The sequence below is a fragment of the Terrapene carolina genome, unplaced genomic scaffold (genome assembly GCF_002925995.2).
Source record: "Terrapene carolina triunguis isolate 2854851 unplaced genomic scaffold, T_m_triunguis-2.0 Scaffold275, whole genome shotgun sequence".
In the NCBI taxonomy this organism is placed as follows: Eukaryota; Metazoa; Chordata; order Testudines; family Emydidae; genus Terrapene; species Terrapene triunguis.
Window position 1 is genome coordinate 727691 of NW_020664626.1, and position 6702 is coordinate 734392.

Consider the following 6702-nt stretch of genomic DNA (forward strand, 5'->3'; position numbering starts at 1 on the left):
TCCATATGTTATACAAAAATATGTTTATAAGTGTGGATATGATGTAACTGGAATATGCTTTATGCAAAAGGTCGCTTGTAAGGTATCATTACAAAGCTTATGATCTGAGTGTGATCATCCTATTTGTATGTATGTATCATTCTTGTAGCTAAAACTAGAAATATGAAGTATAACTCTGAGGTCCTATTGTAATTATGCAAAGTGTGGGCCATTAATGGTGGTTTAGAATCTTGATGGCTCACATTGTCTAGGACAAGTGACTGTAGATGGCTCTGTTTACCTGCAAGTCTCCACTGCATACGTGGTGCGGGCCAGTCCTGGAGGAATGGAAGGAGGCTCATAGGACATGTGATCATGTCACTTGAACTGGAATCCATTTTTAACCAGGTACTTTTCCATTTAGAAGGCGGGATGGGAACCCAGAGAGAGACAAAGGATTCCCGCCTTGTGCCAAAGCTATAAAAGGAGGTGGAACAGAACAAAGGGGTCCCAGTCATGTGGAATCCCCCCTGCTTTTCACCTAAGATGCCTGCTGGAACTAACAAGGTCTGTACCAGGGGAAAGGATTGGGCCCAGACTAGGAAGGAGTCTAGTCTGTGAAAGAAGCTTAATGGGACATTTCTGAGGGTGAGATTTACCTGTATTCAGTTTCTTAATGTATTCGGCTTAGGCTTGCGTGTTTTGTTTTATTTTGCTTGGTGACTTACTTTGTTCTGTCTGTTATTACTTGAAACCACTTAAATCCTACTTTTTATACTTAATAAACTCACTTTTGTTTATTAATTAACCCATAGTAAGTGATTAATACCTGGGGGAGCAAACAGCTGTGCATATCTCTCTATCAGTGTTATAGAGGGCAGACAATTTGAGTTTACCCTGTATAAGCTTTATACAGAGTAAAATGGATTTATTTGGGGTTTGGATCCCATTGGGAACTGGGTGTCTGGGTGCTGGAGACAGGAGCACTTGCTAAGCCATTTTCAGTTAAGTCTGCAGCTTTGGGGGGCGTGGTTCAGACCCTGGGTCTGTGTTGCAGCAGGCTTGTGTGTCTGGCTCAACATGGTAGGGTTCTGGAGTCCCAAACTGGCAGAGAAAATGGGCTAAGAGGTAGTCTCAGCACATCAGGTGACAGTCCCAAGGGGGTCTCTGTGACCGAACCCGTCACACCCCTGCAATGCAATGTGTGCCCCGTTGTACCAAGCAGCCCTACGCACTCCAATGAATACTTCCTACTAAATAGCAATGAATGCCCCATTAGGCAGCCCCATGCATCCGAATGTGAACAATGTCATGCTTTTAACTCAGTGGGGGCTGAGTTAGCAGCAGGGTTACGGTGAAAAGTTAGCATTAGCGCTAGGGTTGGGGTTGGTGCTAGGGTCAGGGTTAGGGCTGGGATAGAGTGACAGGATTAACACTCACTCCTCAAGGCAGTCACTTCCACCACCACCCAGCGATGCATGTCCCAGCACAGTCAGGTTCTGACTCAACACAGTCACAGCAAGGTGAAAGCTGAATCGTTTCCCAGAGGGCGGAGCTCTGGGACTGCCGGGTGTGTCGATCTGTGGGTGCAAGGGCGTAGGAGGTTGGAGTTGCATGAAGTCGGGGTGCTTTTTGGTGTCTGAAGGAGAAAGCCTAATGGAGTGTTGGTGTGTTATCAACAGCATGGCAGGCGATGTGACGGTGGCGGAGGATGCTGAAGACGTTTAACTGGTTATTTCCATGTGTTTAAGGTCTGGGATTGGGGGTGTGGCCTGAAGGAGCCTGGACCGGTTTGGGGTTAGGGTTAGATTCAGCATTAGCTGCAGTGTTGGGGTTTGTTTGTGGCTGGAGTTAGCGGTAGGGTTTGGTTGCTAGTTAGAGCTGAGATTAGAATTCGAGTGCTGGTTAGGGTAAGGACGAGTGTTAGAGGTTCAGAACCATCAGCCAGCTACGAACCACCTCCACCGCTGTGCTGAGTGACCCGGGAAAGATGCAGTGCAGACAACACAACGTTCAGAAGGATTAGAAATCTCGCTCCGCAATAACTACTAGGAGGAGAGCCAGGCCAGCAGAGGACAGAGCTTCCTTAGCAGGTAGCCCGTGGCTTAGGACTCTCTCCCACTAGAGTTGAGAATGACCATGAATGCCACCACCTCTCGGAGAAGCTAAGCTCTCCGCTCTAGCGCTCTCGCACTGGCCTCATTCATTGTTACTGACGTACGTACGCAGCCTTCCCGCCCCGGGGACGGGGGGAGAACAGCTTGTAGTGGAGCCAGATAGCGTTGGAAGGTGCTGAGACACCGCAGGGATGAGAGTGATAGACATGGCCACCTAGAGAGACCGACTGGAGTGACAGGAACGTTCCTGGTGAGGCGTAAGGTGCACTGGAGAATAGTGGGGAAAAGCCTCCATATCATCAGGCTGCCGTAACTTTGATCTGGAGCACAGTGTGCAGGGCATGGGACTTTATTTCATCAACCAAGTTAGGCATTAAAGGCCACTCCAGCAAGGCGCTCCCATTGCCTGAGCAGGGTTAGCATCTTGCAGGATTGCCCCACGGCAGCTTCTCTGAGAGCACAGAAATGTTGATGCTTGTAACCTTCCCACCCCCGGGTAGTTAAAAGCCCAGTTAAGGTGCAGATGTCTCGCCGGAAGATGGAATAACCTTTTTTCTGCAGTCTGATTACTTTGTGTTGAACGTACACAGTCTAATTCATGGCTGGTTTGTGTGATTCACTGTGTTACTCTAGTTATGGTCTGAAATGCCGACCTGCTCCTTTGGGCTTAAGAAACAGCTACATTATGAAAGAAAATAAACCAGCGCCCTGGTGAGATGCTGACATGAACACACAGCACAATGTTTGGTCTCTGATGTAACATGGACACATCAAACACAGCTGAAAAGAGAGTGTCGGGGAAAAAATCCCCTCCAGTAAAGTCCCTTTATGCTTGCCAAAGACGCCCCTCTGCAGTGTACTTGCAGTCGCTGTACAAACAAAGTGACAAGCTGAACCAATGCTAGCAAATTGACACTCAACATTCCATCTGTGTTTTGGCTTTTACTTGTGACAACACTGTGTGTGTGTCCGTGCATGCGTTTAATACTGCACAAAAAACTTGGTTAACTTCAAAATCGTAGGGCTAATTAATAATAGTCCATAGCTCATCTGTCTTGTGTGGCTCTTCAGCAGTAGAGCTCAAAGTGCTCCACAGAGGAGGTCAGTATCGGTCTGTTCCTTAGCAACGCAGGCAGACATGTGCCAACATGACTAGTGATTTAGGTGCCTGATTTAAGCCACCTGAAAAAGGCCTGTCAGGAAGATCAGGCCCCTTTTTAAGGCATCACACGTTGTGCACCCAGGTCGGTACTGAACCTCCCAGGCTCAAACAGCAGAACTCAAAGGAATCGCTAGTTAAGGCCACATCACGATCAGTTCCCAGCCGATCAGGACACACCTGCCCCTGCTCACAATCCCAGCTCCTGCCCACCAGCCTCAGCGGGAGGAAGGGACTGTATCCACAGAGACGCTTTTCCTGGGAAGTTCTACACTGGGTTACCTTTGCCTTTGACATGCTGACGGCACAGAGTTAGTCCACAGGCTGGGACTGGACTCCGTGAGGTGCTCAGCCCCGGAGGGGAGACGATTTCATTGGGAACTCAGGGCTCGCAGCGCCTCTCAGGATTGGGCCCGGAGGGAATGACCCTTACACACACACACACACGTATGCGTGCGAATACTCCAGTATGGTACATGGAGCTAGGAGGGTGAGGAAGGGCTGCAGCAGCTGCTTGGGAAAGGTGCTCAGTGCATGGCGCTGTAAGGAATTCCAGCACACGCTTTGCACCATACTGCGTGCAGGGAGAAGGGGCTTTTGATAGCACCAGGTCTCTCGGCCAAAGCTCTGTCACGAAACAGCAGGCTGCTCATTCTGTCCTAGTCCGTCGCACTGCCCCCGACAAACCCCTGAGAGGCCGTGCTTCCAGAGGCCCCGTTGCAGAGTCACCGCAGTTGACTTCAAGCCAAAGCCTGATAAAACACGTTAATGTTTTTAACAGTCCCCGGCCGGCACGTCTCAGGTGTGCCGGCCCGAGATCGCGTCGAGGCTTTTCCAACGGTCTGCCCGAACGTTCCCAAAGGCGGGAGGGAGACGTGCCAGCGGCGGGTGAGCACAGGACTTAGCAGCAACAAAGAGCAGTGCCCGTGGTTATGTTCGTGCTCAGCTGCGCTGTGCAGATGTCATTGCTAGCGCCATCCATTTGGCCCATCCCAGTCGCATCAGCCCAATGCTCAGCTGCACCCGGCCAGGGTGGGGAAAAGCCCCCCTCCCCTCCTGATACTGGGGCCCAGATGGCCCCTGGCATAACCCAGAGCAACCCTTCCGGTTAAAACTCCTGTGCTACTCATGGGGACAGCTCCTGCGGCCCTGGTCCCCCCAGCCCAGTCCCAGCAGGCAGCTCTCGGGACGTGTGCAGACAGTCACCAGACAAGCGATTCTGAGCCCCATACGATTCCCTCTCCCAGCATTCCTGCCGTGGGGCGCACATGCTTTCTGAGTGCCTTGGGTTGCATCAGCAAATGGCAGAACCTCCCAGGGCTGGGCTGATGCAGCATGATACACAAATTGCAGCCTGCTGGGTAGAAGGAAAAGGTGAACTGAGGCCTCAGGGGAAGGAAGGTGTGTACTAATGCACCAGATTTCGAGCTTACCCAGAGCTCTTCTTAGGCTCACGAGCTTGTCTCTCCCACAGAAACTGGGCCTATAAAAACTACCATCGCCCTGCGCCTTGTCTCTCTAATATCCTGGGACCAGCATGGCTACAACGCTGCCTAAAGCACAGAATGGCTGGGAGCTGGAACTATATTCCGCTGGAAAATGCAGCTCCCCAAACTCAAAATGCTTCCTGACATTGGGTTGATTTCCCCGGAATTTTGTTTTGGAAGAAAACCAGGGGGGAAATTCTGACAAAATGAAAACATCACATTTCAACATGTTTGAACAAAACGTTTGTGTTTCAATTTGAAATGGTATTTTCATTGTGAGTGTTTTAGTTTGTCACGTCACACGATACAAAGTTAAAATAAACTCCAAATCAAAACAAAACGTTTCAATCAACCTGAAATGAAATTTTTTCAGCATTTTCCTTTGTGGAGAATTTTCAAATGTTTGTTTTTGTTCCAATTCGGAATGAAGCCAAATCTCAAAATCCTTTCTGAACTACAATTTCCATCCTCTGTTGCTCTAGAGACACCAGAAGATCACAGTTCGGTTCGCAGGGCCACCACCAACTTCCTCTGTGTCTCCAGCCTTGGTTCCCCCTCTGTAAAATGGGGATAATACTTCACACTTTGCATCCAAAGTGCGCAAAGTGGCAAAGGAGTTTTACCAGCAGTAACAATTCCTTATCTCCGAGGGCTGTTGTGACACTTAATGTTTGCAAATTTTTTTCAGAGCCTCGGCCGGAAGGTGCGACAGAACAACGTACGCCCTATTGACTTACCTCACCCGCTATCCTTAAATTTCCTTATGTACTAATAGGAGAAAGATACCAAGAAGCCTCAGTTTCCTGAGGCCGCTTCACAGCTGTTTGAGAGCAACAAGGTGGGGGGAGGGAATCTTTTATTGGACCAACTTCTCTTGGTGAGAGAGACAAGCTTGCAAGCCCACAGAGCTCTTCTTCAAGGCTGGGACGGTCACCGCTATTTTAGTATGTCAGGACAAGGGTGGCACAGTCACCTTGTCAAACTCTTTGCCAGATGATGTTGTGAAGGCCAAGGCTATAACAGGGTTCAAAAAGAAACTAGATAAATTTATGGAGGATAGGTCCATCAATGGCTATTAGCCAGGAGGCGCAGGGATGGTGTCCCTAGCCTCTGTTTCCCAGAAGCTGGGAATGGGAGACAGGGGCTGGATCACTTGATGATTCCCTGTTCTGTTCATTCCCTCTGGGGCACCTGGCATTGGCCACTGTCGGCAGACAGGATACTGGGCTAGATTGGCCTTTGGCCTGACCCAGTATGGCCGTTCTTATGTTCCTAAGCCCATCGCAGGATTTCTAGCGGATTTTTGTCCCACATACCTGGCTTTTGTCAAGTAGACAGGCATGAGCTTCAGCTCCAATTGCCAAACGTGGCGGCCTAAAGGTAGGCCCCCAAATCTCTCTTTAGGCCCTTCAGTAAAAGAGGGATAATGTTGAGTGCTGCTGAGCAGCCTGCAGTCGAGGTGAGGAGTCGGGCTCAGAACCCCCTGACGCTTTTAGGCAAGAGCCTAAATATGGGTGTTGTAAACCCTAAATTTCAACAAAATTTTGAAAATTCAAAATCTGGGGAGGGACGTGAGGGGAAAACCAGGAACATTTTCATTGACTTTTTTTTTTACCAGTAATATCACTGATAACATTATTTGAAATTTGACCAAAAAAAGGGCAAGAATTTTTTTTAAAAATCCATTGTTTCCACACTGACCTTTTTTTGTCTGAGGGGGTGGGGACGAACCAGGTCTGGGGCAAGGTTCCTGAGAAAGAAGCGAAGACTTGTCCCAAAGACTTGATGATACAAAAGCCAAGGTGAGTGTGGGGTTCCTGGTCACGCTCGAATCAAAGCACTGCGCTTTCAAACATGAATGAGTGGTGGGGTAGCCGTGTCTGTCCCAGGATATTAGAGAGACAGGGTGGGGGAGGTGCTATCTTTTACTGGACCAACTTCTGGTGGTGAGTGAGAACCC